Source organism: Rhinopithecus roxellana, chromosome 13 (genome assembly GCF_007565055.1).
Source record: "Rhinopithecus roxellana isolate Shanxi Qingling chromosome 13, ASM756505v1, whole genome shotgun sequence".
In the NCBI taxonomy this organism is placed as follows: Eukaryota; Metazoa; Chordata; class Mammalia; order Primates; family Cercopithecidae; genus Rhinopithecus; species Rhinopithecus roxellana.
In genome coordinates, this window is record NC_044561.1 from 56,776,975 (window position 1) to 56,790,938 (window position 13,964).

The following is a 13,964-nucleotide window of genomic DNA, read 5'->3' on the forward strand; positions in this document are numbered from 1 at the left end:
GATTTAGGGCAAAGGAAAGCAATAGGACCTTTCTAAGTGGTTACCTTGCTGAGGACTCAAGACTACCATTTAGAAGTGATGCAGATTAGTCTTTTAACCAGAGGTAGATCATGGACAAGAGACAGTGGATCTCTCTACCTTGTTTTAGGTCCTCGGTTTTCGGTTTTCTTTCAGATTAGGTAACAAAATGTATGTCATCCATTAATTGAATTTTAAGTTCAGCTTCAGGAGAGATAATTTGTGAGGGTAAATTATTGTCAGGCTCTGCCAACGTATTGACTGTCACTCTTTGTTATAGAGCTCAAGGTCAGTTTTCATTGAATATTTTATAGATTTAGACAGGTGGAGGCAGAAATAGGTAACTAAAATCTTTTACTACAGAGGACATATTTTAATTATATCAAAAATCATTATTTAATATGTAGATCGCTGACCTTTCCCCGGGTTATCTTTTCCTTTTTTGAAGGGGAAGCTGGATATAAACTGGCAGTTAAAAAAATTGTAAAGAAATCAACTTGCTCATTTTCATTGTACATTTTTGCTCTCAAGCATTTTCCGTGATCTGTGTGTGGATTCATTGCCTGCATCGGATGACGAAGACTTGAGTGTTGCTACTAAGGTAAAGTGGTCTCTTGTAAAATTAATTTTCTCACTCTGAATCTAGTTTTGCATAGTGTTTACTTTTAAAACTTAGCAGTGGTATACCTATCATAGTTTTATGGTGGTAATGGTCAGAGAAAAATATACATGTGGCTAGTTGATTCAAAGCATTTGTTTAACTTTGGTAACTAACAAAGATTGGTAAGTCCTGTGACAGTGTGTGAGCTGAAAAAAATGAACTGGAAAGTAAGTAGTGACAGGAAAATCGCATTAGGAAATGCTTTCTGCAATAGAGGAAACATGAAATTTGGTTAAGGTTTACTTGGATAAATACTAACACTTTGACTTTTAAATCACATGAGAGTGACTTTCATAATGTTTATGCCTGTATAAATCTTCAGTGGATCAAATTATTTGCAGTAATCATGAACTCCCCCAGGACATTTTAGTTGCAAAATTGTTGAGCACATAGCATAGAGCTTTTTTTTCTTGGAAACTGACAATTTTGGTATCATATAATTTTTAGGAGAGATTGTTTCTCTACTTATATTACTGGTTCTGTAATGAGACTAAAATAGTATTAAAAATTGCAGAAAAAATCACTGAGGGTGGTGGTATACACTTGTGGTCCCTGCTACTTGGAAGTTTGAGGCAGGACGATTGCTTGAGCCCAGGAGTTTGAGAAAAGCCTGGGCAACATAAAAGACTATCTGTCTCAAAAATATAAATTGTGGAAATGTAAAAATTTAAATTTATGCTCTCAAAATTTGTATCGCAAAGGGATTTTTCTGTGTTTTGTAAGTTGTCCATGAAGAGTTTATATAAAACACTTCATCTAATCGAATAATATGTATTTTGCTGCAAATAAACAGTTCTAGAAGCAGAGACTTGTAATACCAATATGGAAGACTTTTAACATCATAATTTTGTCATTGTAGTTTATTTAAAATATTTACTTGGCCAGGAGCAGTGGCACACACCTGTAATCCCAGCACTTTGGGAGACCAAGGTGGGGGATCACCTGATGTCAGGAGTTCGAGATCAGTCTGGCCAACATGGTGAAAGCTTGTCTCAAAAAAAAAAAAAAAAAAAAAACCCACAAAACTTAGCTGGGCATGATGGTGAATGCCTGTATTCTCAGCTGCTCAGGAGGCCGAGGAGGGAGAATCGCTTGAACCCGGGAGGCAGAGGTTGTAGCAAGCCAAGATTACACCATTGCACTCCATCCAGGGTGACATAGCAAGACTACATCTTAAAAAATGAAATAAAATAACCACTCAAAGTCCTTATATCACATTCTGAAATTTTGAGTTTCAGAAGTTTTTATATTTAGTTGTTTAAGTAATCATTGGAAACTCCTGAATACCATGAGCTACTGGAGGTCAGTAAACATATTTGCGTGTATTCTGGAGTATGTAGAATACGGTCTTCCATGTAAGAAGCATTTTAATTGTTGTTTTTTAAGATGGGGATTCACTCTGTAACCCAGGCTGGAGTGTGGTGGTAAGATCTTGGCTCACTCCAATCTCCATTTCCTGGGCTTAGGTGATCCTCACACCTCAGCCATCCAAGTAGTTAGGACTATAGACCTGTGTCACTATGCTCGGCTGATTTTTGTAGTTTTTGTAGGGACAGGGTTTTGCCTTGTTGCCCAGGCTGATCTTTAACTGTTGGGCTCAAGTGTTCTGTCTTCCTCAGTCTCTCAAAGTGCTGGGGTTACTGGCATGAGACATTCAGCCCTAATAGTTGCTTAATCTGAATAGACAAATGAATTTTTATATAATGGAAGGTTATAAGTAATATAATATACCTCATGTATCTAAAGATTAAACTTTTAAAATATTGCTTACATTTCCATTATTTTTTAATATTTAAAGATGTGTAAGTTTTGATGTGTTATGTTGAGAAATTATGCCATACATAAAAAGGAAATAAATTAGAAATAGGTCATCAGTAGCAATGAGGATTACAATGTATTTTCAAGTATCATTGAACTGGAATCTTAACATTGTGATTTTAGATTAATATTTCTTGTGCTTTTTATTAGCCCCAACTCATGTTCTATGAAATTTACCTTTTCAAGCCATACATGACTCTTTAGAACTCTGGTGACCAATTATTTTTCTAGGTGGAAAGTTGAAAGTTCCAGTTTTCTCTCTTTGTTATAATAATGTTCTTTCAGGTAGTGGTAGATGACCATATTTAAGTAACTGAATGTCTTAGAGTAATAAACTCTATCACAGAAGTACTTACAAAAAACTAATTGTAGCATAAATATTAATTAGTATTATTAGGGATATGAAAGACCAAAAGGCTCTGTTATAGGTCTGTTTCTCCATTTACTTTATTGTACTTCATGTTGTTTATTTTCTTTCTTGGCTTAAGCTCATATTTCATTGACCAATTAGGCTTGTTTTTTGTTTCTATCTCCCTTCATTCTCACATTTTAAGTCAAAATTTTTGTGGAGTCAGGGTCTTGTTCTCTTTCCCAGAACAGAACAAGTGTAGTGGCATGATCTTGGCTCACTACAGTCTCTGCCTCTAAAGTTCAAGTGATCCTCCCACATCAACCTCCCATGCAACTGGGATACAAGCACACACCATAAAGCCTGACTCCTTTTTGTATATTTATGTAGAGATGTGTTCTCATTATGTTCCCCAGGCTGGTCTCAAACTCGTGTACTCAAGCAATCTACCCACCTTGGCCTGGCAAAGGTCTGGGATTACAGGTGTGGGCCACCATGCCTGGGCAATATTGAGGTTTATTTAAAGGAATTGATTAGGGCTGGGTGTGGTGGTGCACACTGGTTATCTCAACACTTTGGGAGGCAGAAGTAGAAGGTTTCCTTGAGCCTAGGAGTTTGAGACCAGCCTGGGCAATATAATGAGGCTTTGTCTCTACAAAAATAACAATAAAAACGTTAGCCTGACATGATGGTATGCACCTGTAGTTCTAGCTGTTCGGGAAGTTGAGGTGGGAACATTGCTTGAAGTCAGGAAGTTGAAACTGTAGTGAGCCATAATCATGCCACTTCATTCTAGCCCTGGTTTGACAGAGTGAGACCCAGTTTCATAAAAAGAGATTGATAGGAAAATCTTGATGCAACGTATTATAATTTTTAAAATGGAAACTTTTTCTTGATATTACCTTAGCATTGTGTCCTCGAGAAAGTGTCAGAGCCTTTACCCGGACTTTCCCATGAAAAAGGAAACAGAATAGTCAATGGAAAAGGAGAAGGTGAGATTCGTATTTTATTTAAAAAGTCATTTGATGGAATGTTTCTTTTAAAATATAAGCACTAGGGGTGGAGCAAGATGGACGAATAGGAACAGCTCCAGTCTCCAACTCCCAGCGCGAGCGACACAGAAGACTGGTGATTTCTGCATTTTTAACTGAGATACTGGGGTCATCTCACTAGGGAGTGCCAGACAATCGGTGCTGGTCAGCTGCTGCAGCCTGACCAGCGAGAGCTGAAGCGGGACGAGGCATTGCCTCACCTGGGAAGTGCAAGGGGGAAGGGAATCCCTTTTCCTAGCCAGGGGAACTGAGACACACAACACCTGGAAAATCAGGTAACTCCACCCCAATACCGCACTTTAAGCAAACGGGCACACCAGAAGAATATATCCCTCACGTGGCCGGGAGGGTCCCACGCCCACGGAGCCTCCCTCATTGTTAACACAGCAGTCTGCGGTGATCTAACCGCAAGGCAGCAGCGAGGCTGGGGGAGGGGCGCCCGCCATTGCTGAGGCTTAAGTAGGTAAACAAAGCCACCTGGAAGCTCGAATTGGGTGGAGCTCACAGCAGCTCAAGGAAACCTGCCTGTCTCTATAGACTCCACCTCTGGGGGCAGGGCTCAGCTACAAAAACAACAGGGGAAGCAGCAGAGGCCTGAGCAGACGCGAACAACTCTGCCTGACAGCTTTGAAGAGAGCAGTGGATCTCCCAACACGAGGTTGAGATCTGAGAACGGACAGACTGCCTGCTCAAGTGGGTCACTGACCCCTGAGTAGCCTAACTGGGAGACATCCCCCACTAGGGGCAGTCTGACACCCCACACCTCACAAGGTGGAGTAAACCCCTGAGAGGAAGCTTCCAAAGTAAGAATCAGACAGGTACACTCGCTGTTCAGCAATATTCTATCTTCTGCAACCTCTGCTGCTGATACCCAGGAAAACAGGGTCTGGAGTGGACCTCAAGCAATCTCCAACAGACCTATAGCTGAGGGTCCTGACTGTCAGAAGGAAAACTATCAAACAGGAAGGACACCTATACCAAAACCCCATCAGTACGTCACCATCATCAAAGACCAGAGACAGATAAAACCACAAAGATGGGGAAAAAGCAGGGCAGAAAAGCTGGAAATTCAAAAAATAAGAGCACATCTCCCCCTGCAAAGGAGCACAGCCCATCACCAGCAACGGATCGAAGCTGGTCAGAGAATGACTTTGACGAGATGAGAGAAGAAGGCTTCAGTCCATAAAACTTCTCAGAGCTAAAGGAGGAATTATGTACCCAGTGCAAAGAAACCGAAAATCTTGAAAAAAGAGTGGAAGAATTGACAGCTAGAATAATTAATGCAGAGAAGGTCATAAACGAAATGACAGAGATGAAAACCATGACACGAGAAATACGTGACAAATGCACAAGCTTCAGTAACTGACTCGATCAACTGGAAGAAAGAGTATCAGCGATTGAGGATCAAATGAATGAAATGAAGTGAGAAGAGAAACCAAAAGAAAAAAGAAGAAAAAGAAATGAACAAAGCCTGCAAGAAGTATGGGATTATGTAAAAAGACCAAATCTACAGTCTGATTGGGGTGCCTGAAAGTGAGGGAGAAAATGGAACCAAGTTGGAAAACACTCTTCAGGATATCATCCAGGAGAACTTCCAAAACCTAGTAGGGCAGGCCAACATTCAAATTCCGGAAATACAGAAAACACCACAAAGATACTGATTTGCTTTAATGCGAACCCCAGAGCAAATGCCAGAGAAAAGGCAAGTAGGCAAGGCAAAAAAAAAAAAAAAAAACTTTATTTACAAGCCAATGTGAGGGAGGGGCGAGGTTCACCGGTCTCCAGCGGTGGAGGCCAACGAAGTCGCTCCGGCATTCTCGGACGAGGTTCCTGGGTCCCGCCTACGAGGAGGGGCCAAGGAAGTTCACACCGGCGTTCTTGGACGAGGTTCCCGGGTCCCGCGTACGAGGAGGGGCCGAGGAAGTTCGCTCCGGCATTCTCGGAGGAGGTTCCTGGGTCCCGCATACAAGGAGGGGCCGAGGAAGTTTGCACCGTGCACCTGCCAGGAGCGGCTTTTATGTCCTGGGCCCTGGGCACCTGAACCTGGGTGACAGAGTGATACCTGTCTTAAAAAAAAAAAAAGGGGTCTTCAAAGACCAGAAGATCTGTGCTGTCACGTTGGGTCACAGGGGCTGCAAAGTTTGCAATGAATGTTTCCCTTTTCTTGTTAGTTTATGGACTTACCATAAATTCAGACAGTTTGGTGGGATGGAGAAGGATATGGTGATGGCGGGAGTTACAATACGTTACTTATAGGGGAAGAGAGGTTTTTGAAAGGTTAACGCTTAAAAGTGAGAATGGAAAAGGGATGAATGAATGAACAAGATGAGGTGAGAGGGAAGAGGTAAAGGGAAAAGGAGAACAAGAAGCTCTTCTCTGCGTGGCACCCGGGATGAATGGTTTGTGGGGACATCCATGATGGCAGTTTTGTGGAGAGGCGCAAAGATTTAAGTGGTAAGAAATGAGCTGTAGGCCCAGTGCAGTGTCTGACAGCTGTAATCCCAGCACTTTGGGAGGCCAAGGAGGGCGGATCACCTGAGATCAGGAGTTCAAGACCAGCATGGCCAGCATGGAGAAACCTTGTCTCTTCTAAAAATATAAAAACTAGCCAAGCCTGGTGGCAAGTGCCTGTAATCCCAGCTACTCGGGGGGCTAAGGCATGAGAATCGCTTGAACCTGGGAGGTGGATGTTGCAGTGAGGGAAGATCATGCCATTGCACTCCAGCCTTGGCAACAAGAGTGAAACTCCATTTCAAGGGAAAAACAACAACAAAAATCAGAGGGTCTGGGTGCAGTGGCTCATGCCTCTAATCCCAGCACTATGGGAGGCGGAGGTGGACAGATCAGGAGGTCAGGAGTTTGAGACCAGCCTAGCCAACATGGTGAAACCCCGCCTCTACTAAAAGTACAAAAATTGACTGGGCATGGTGGTGGATGCTGGTAATCCCAGATACTTGGGAGGCTTGAACCCAGGAGGTGGAGGTTGCAGTGAGCCGAGATCACACCACTGCACTCCAGCCTGGGCAACAGAGGGAGACTCCACATCAAAAAAAAAAAAAAAAAAAAAAAAAGATTAGGTGAAGAAGGAGTAGGAGGAAGTGGTAGAAAAAGAAGAAATAGCTAGGTGTGTTGGCTCAGGCATGTAATCCCAGCAATTTGGGAGGGGGAGGAGGAGCAAGAGGAGGAAAGGAGGAAAAGGAAACAGCCAGGCCAGTCGTGGTGGCTGGTGACTGTGAGGAGGAGGAGGAGGAAGAGGAGGAGGAGGAGGAAAAAGAAATGGAGGAGGAGGAGAAAGAAACAAACAGCCAGGCCTTGTGTAGTGGCTCATGCCTGTGAGGAGGAGGAGGAAAAAGAAATGGAGGAGAAGGAGGAAAAAGAAATGGAGGAAGAGAAAGAAAAGGAGGAGGAAAAAGAAATGGAGGAGGAAAAAGAAATGGAGGAGGGGGAGGAGGAGGATAAAGAAACAGAGGAGGAGGAGGAGTTGGAGGAGGAGGAGGAGTTGGAGGAGGAGGAGTTGGAGGAGAAGGAGGAGTTGGGGGAGGAGGAGGAGTTGGAGGAGGAGGAGGTGGAGGAGGAGGAGTTGGAGGAGGAGGAGGAGGAGTTGGAGGAGGAGGAATTGGAGGAGGAGGAGGAGGTGGTGGGATTACAGGTGTGAGCCACTGCACCTGGCTGGAAATCACATCTCATCATGAGATCTGGAGGGTACATATCCAAACCACATTAGCCTTCAAGGGAAATTCCAGGCACCTGGCTATTCCTGAGAAGTAAATTAGCAACTTGATAAGAAGAAGGTAGTAATTGGCTGGGTGCAGTGCCTCACACCTGTAATCCCAGCGCTTTGGGAGGTCAAGACAGATAGATCAACTGAGGTCAGGAGTTCAAGATCAGCCTGGCTAACATGGTGAACTCCCATGTGTACTGAAAATACAAAAATTAGCTGGATGTGATAATGGATGCCTGTTATCCCAGCTACTGAGGAGGCTGAGACAGGAGGATTGCTTGACCCCGGGAGGTGGACAGTGCAGTGGGCTTGGATTGGGCCACTGCTCTCCAGCCTGGGAGACAGAGCGAGACCCCATCTCAAAAAAAAAAAAAAAAAAGAAAAAAAAGAAAAAGGTAGTAATGGCTCAAAACAATAGCCACCCAAGTCGGTTAGAGCCACAAGATATTTGATCCCCTATAGAAAGTAAAGATAACATCTTGGCAAATGTCCCTAAGTTGTTTTTCAGAAGCACAGATCTCCACTGGATGAAAAATGGTGACAGCTTTCCCTTCGACCTCAGATAAGGGTGAACCGAGGACTGAACTCTCACTGGCGTTCTTTGTTCCAAATTTCTTCCTGAGGGGCCTGGAGGAAATCACACTCACAGGCAAAAACTTAACACCCCTTCTGCTGACCCCAAGGTTTTAGATACAGCTTTGCTTTCTTACCAACTATAAACGGAAGAAATGTTGGAATTGGCCAGGCATGGTGGCTCACGTCTGTAATCCCAGGACTTCGGGAGGCCGAGGTCAGCGAATCACCTGAGGTGAGGAGTTCAAGGCCAGCCTGGTTAACATAGTGAAACCCTGTCTTTGATAAAAATACAAAAATTAGCTGGGTGTGGTGGTGAGCACCTGTAATCCCAGCTACTCAGGAGGCTGAGGCAGGGGAATCACTTGAACCAGGTAGGTGGAGGGTGTAGTGAGCTGAGATCAGACCATTGCACTCCAGCCTGGGTGACAGGGTGAGATTCAAAAAAAAAAAAAGAGAGAGAGAGAAAGGAAGGCATCTTCTCTGGCACCCTATAGTCTTATTTTTTTCTCTTCTTTTCCTTTTTTTTTTTTTTTTTTTTGAGATGGGGTCTCACTCTGTCACCTGGGCTGGAGTACAGTGGCACAATCTTGGCTCACTGCAACCTCTGCTTCCCAGGCTTCATCAGTGCTCCTGCCTCAGCCTCTAATGTACCTGGGATTATAGGTGTGTGCCACCCCGCCTGGCTAATTTTTTTTGGGTATTTTGTAATTTTTGTAGAGACAGTGGTCTCATTATGTTGTCCAGGCTGGTCACAAACTCCTGGGCTCAAGTCATCCTCCGGCCTCCACCTCCCAACGTGCTGGGATTCCAGGTGTGAGCCACTAAGCCCGTCCTGAATTACTGATTTTTACATACTGTATAAACTTTTGCATCCTACTTTTTACTTTTGTTAAATGTGGCCTAAAGCTGCCTCATAAACAGTGAACTATATCCTAATTTAAGCATGTAAGCATTTCACTAAAGGAATATACAAGTAAAATTTTAAAGAAAGAAAATAAAAAAAAGCATGAACATTTGGGAAAAAGACTGTAGGCCTTGTCAGTTTCTAGAATGTATTGATTTTCACTATGCTGGGGACTCCATTTCCAGTATTAAGGTCCATTCTCAGAAGGTGGATTGGGCGAGCATGAGGAAAGGGGTGGGAGAGTAATCGTACAAAAAATTGTGTCCAGTCCAGGTTCCTAGGACCAGAGGGACCCCTCTGTATGGCAGAGGCACCCGACAGCTGTAACTGATGTGTACCCTCAGAATGACTTTATGGTCAAAGAAGAAATCTGATTTGCTTCAATGCGACCCCCAGAGCAAATGCCAGAGAAAAGGCAAGTAGGCAAGGCAAAAGAAAAAAAAACTTTATTTACAAGCCAATGTGAGGGATAGGTGAGGTTCACCGGTCTCCGGCGGTGGAGGCCGACGAAGTCACTCCGGCGTTCTCGGGTGAAGTTCCTGGGTCCTGCGCACAAGGAGGGGCCGAGGAAGTTCACTCCGGCGTTCTCGGAAGAGATTCCCAGGTCCCATGTACGAGGAGGGGCCAAGGAAGTTCGCTCCGGCATTCTCCGGCGAGGTTCCTGAGTCCCACGCACGAGGAGGGGCCGAGGAAGTTCGCTCAGGTGTTCTCGGATGAGGTTCCTGGGTCCCGCATACGAGGAAGGGTCAAGGAAGTTCGCTCCGACGTTCTCGGATGAGGTTCCTGGGTCACGCGTATGAGTAGGCGCCGAGGAAGTTCGCTCCGGCGCTCTCAGGCAAGGTTCCCGGGTCCCGCGCAGGAGGAGGGGCTGAGGAAGTTCGCTCCGGCGCTCTTGCCGGGAGCGGCTTTTATGTCCTGGGCCCGGGAGTGGGAGGGCAGTGGGCGGGACATAGGCGGGTCGGGGGCGGTTTGGTAGGCGTGGCTAGGCGGGTTCCGGTTTCTCTCCATCGGAGGTCGGGTTGCACCTGCGCAGTCGACCCGTGTCTTTCCCGGGCGCAGGAAAGTTTACAGTGAAGAACCCGGAACTGTGCCATCTTGCCTACGTTTGTCCAAACAGTCCAACCTTTTATTGATAATAGTGATAAGGGGCGGCGTGGTCTGTCTGGCTACTTCCTGCTGTTAAGGGACGTCGTTAAGATTGGGGTCTATGGTTGGTATTTGGATGTACGGATGAAGAAGCATCTGGTTGAAGGTGACGCGCGTGATCTCTTGAACTTTGGCTCGGAGAAATTTGATTAAAACAGGAGCGAGACATAAGACAAAACAAAGGATTAGTATGGGAATTAGGAACGGGAGCATCTGCTGTATTACGGGCAGCAGCCATACCGGTGGTCCGGGGGTGAAGGGGGTATTGTAGGTTTTTAGTTCTGCTTTAATCCTCTTTAGGGTTTGGATGTTAGTGTCCACTAGGCCTGACTCGTTTACGTAATAGCAGCATTTTTCTCCTAAGAAGAGACATGTTCCTCCTTTTTTGGCAGTAAGTAAATCTAATGCTCGCCTATTTTGTGCTGCTACCTGGGCCACTGAGGTAATTTGACGCTGCAGAGAGGCCAGGCTTTCAGCTGAAGCCTCTATGGCCTCTCGGATTTGAGCTGCTAGAGATTGGGTAGACTGTACCTAGTGGGCAAGTTCCCCAGTTCCAAGCCCTGACGCCACTAAAGAGGTGGCCAGGGAGACTCCGATGACTAGGCGAAGGAAGACAGCCCATTTTTGGAGATCATTAGGAGGAGGGTTAAATTGTACGACGAGTTCAGCTACTTCTGCTTTACTATATAAGGTTAAACTAGGTACTAGGGACACTGGGACACAAAGGGATTGACCAATGGATGTGTGATTAAGGACCTTGAAGAGAGTTTTGTTGCACCAGAAATAACCTCCGATGGGAGCCGTGTGGGTCTTAGCGGGTGGCTGGGTATAGTTACACCAGGAGGTGTTTGGGGTAGAGTAGCAGAAAGGAAGGATTGGACTTTCTGGGCTTTGGTATAGTGGGACTTGGAGTAAGAATGGTTTTTGGGAGGTGCCTATGGAGTTAGTTGTAGCCTTGAAAGCAGTAGGTAAAGGGACTGCCACTAAAGGGGCTCTTTCAAGGGCTGCACATAGGAAACAGTGGGAGAGATTTGTTAGGTTGGCTGCCCGTGTTAGGTTTAACCCTTGACGGACTAGTTTTAACCATGAGAAGGGGTCCTTATTGGAGGAGTGTAATTGATCTTGTAAGGCCTGTTCTTCTGCTTGTATGGCTAAGGTTAAATTCTGTAGGGCTTGTATGTTTTGAGGAAGGGATTTTTGCTGGACAAGTGTTCTTTTTATCAGGAGAGTAGCCATAGGATATGAACTAAGGATTGTGTAGCCTGTGTAGAGTCCACCTTTGACTCCGTCTGCCCATCGGGGGTCCCATGGGTCTTTGATATTTAATTGGTATTGAAGGGGGGTTTGTTGATTCGCAATGGTGAAGAGAGCAGTGGGTTTCGTCTGACTCAAGGTTGAATAATGGATCTTACAATAAATATAAGGGCATCCTAGGTTCTTTTGTTTCCAGTAAGTCTTACAATTGTAATGTGTCTGTCATGCAGGAAGCAGAGAGCCTTAGCTCCGGCCGCACTGCAACGTGATAGGGTGAAATTTATAGTAAGATGGGGTTGGCAGCCTGAAGGGGGGCAGTCAGCAGTGCCTTGTAGCTGTGAGTGCTGTTTATTTTTGTGTGACCAAGTTTCAACTATAGAGAATCTCCATATGAAAGTTGGGTTAGTAGTAGAGATTGAAATGCAAGAAAAAGATAGTAATATAAGTATGAAATAGTACTTCATCTTCAGTGTAATCACAGGGTACACCTTGTCACTGAAGATGTTCTATAAAGGTAAGCAGGAGAGCCACTGTGATGGGCTATTATCTGGAGGCAAGTAGGGATCTGGGGTAAGATATTGGAATTCTGTTATGTTTATATAGAGTATGGCGAGAAATCGGGATAAGCGCAAGGGGTCAGGGAACGTGTGGTGGTTGAGAGAGTTTGGTGAATTTGAGACGGGTAGGGGTAAGTCTAGTAGATGTCCACTGATTGTCTTGTGTGGGGGCCTTTTTTAATTGTGATATATGGACCCAGTGCGTGTGTCCTAGAAGTTTGGCTGCTGTGTATGTGGATAGGAGGACGGTATAGGGGCCTTTCCACCTAGGCTGAAGATCTTTGGCTTGGATATCTTTTAAGTATACTTGGTCTCCTGAGCTGAGAGAGAGATGTGGGCTATAGGTGTCTGTTGGAGAGGAGTGTGCTAGTTCTGCATGTTGTCTCAGGAGTTGTCTCAAGAGGGTGAGGAATGGGAGATAAGTTGCCAGCGGGGAAGAAAGGGTGGGTAACTGCTGGAGGGTGAGCGGCCGGCCATAAACTAATTCAAATGGACTGAGACCTGTTGGACTCCGTGAGGCTGCTCACAGCCGGGTTAGGGCCAGGGGAAGGAGAGTTACCCACGATTGTCGAGTCTCGAGGGAGACTTTGGTGAGTTGCTGCTTAATGAGCCCGTTGGCCTTCTCTACTTTACCAGAAGACTGAGGTCTATAAGGGATGTGGAGTTTCCAGGTGATGTGTAGGAGGGCTGCCACCTGTTGGACTACCTTGGAGATGAATGCTGGGCCGTTGTCAGACTGAAGAGTGAGCGGGAGGCCAAACCTAGGAATAATGTGTTCAGTGAGTATGGAGGCAACTATATTGGCAGTTTCTCCTGTAGTAGGATAGGCTTCTATCCATCCTGAAAAAGTATCAATGAGGGTTAAGAGATATTTGAATTATTTATGTCTTGGCATGTGGGTAAAGTCAATTTGCCAATCTTTGCCTTGTTGGTGCCCTCTGAGTTGATGGCTCGGATGGGGGTTGCGCAATGCGCCTTGAGGGTTTGACTTGAGACATGTGGAACACTGTCGGTTGATTATAATTAGGTGTTTCATGAGTGTGGGGCAGTGAAGGAGGGGGCTTAGGAGGTTATATAAAGCTTTGGGTCCTATGTGTAGGGAATTATGTATGTCTTTTAGAATGGTGTGTAGTTGAGTTTCAGGAATAACTAATTTATTATTGAGGTAAATCCAATTGTCTGCAGCTAGTTTGGCTGTTGAATCTTGTAATAGTTTGGTCTTTTCCTATAAGTAGGGGTATATTGAGGAGAGAGAAAACAAATAGAGGGAAGCGTGGGAGTGGAGAATCCGGCTACCGACTTGGCAGTGGTGTCGGCAAAGTTATTGCCAGCCACCACTGAGTTAGATGGAGTTTGATGACCTTTACAGTGTATGATGCCTGCTCTGGAAGGCACTGATAAAGCGTCTAGCAGTTTGAGTATCTGTTTTTTGTTGACTATAGGGGTACCACTGGTGGTTAGGAACCCTCTCTCTTTCCAGATGACAGAGTGGGTGTGTGCAATCAAGAAGGCATACTTGGAGTCTGTGTATATGTTTACCGTTTTTCCTCTGGATAGGAGGAGAGTCCTAGTTAGTGCGATAAGTTCTGCCTGCTGTGATGTTGTTCCTTGTGGTAAAGGCTTAGCTTCTAGGACAGCAGAAGATGTAACTACCGCATATCCTGCCTGTCTGTTTCCTAGAGAATTTATAAAAGAACTGCCATCTACAAATAGGGTTAACTGTGAGCCTTCCAATAGCTGGTAATGGAAATGTAAGTGACTAGGTGGTTGGGCCTCTAAAAGTTCTGCACAGGAGTGTTCAGTACTAGGTTGCTTGAGAGGGTCAGGAAGTAGGGTTGCTGGATTCAGAGAGGAACAGACTCCTAGGGCAATGGTGGAGTCCTCTATGAATAGGAGGTGAAAGAGTTG

The 13,964-nt window shown here is 45.1% G+C and overlaps 1 pseudogene; it reads left to right on the forward strand.

Moving 5' to 3' along the window:
• Positions 1-13,964, forward strand: part of LOC104679849 — a 64,168-nt pseudogene that overhangs the window by 19,908 nt on the left and 30,296 nt on the right.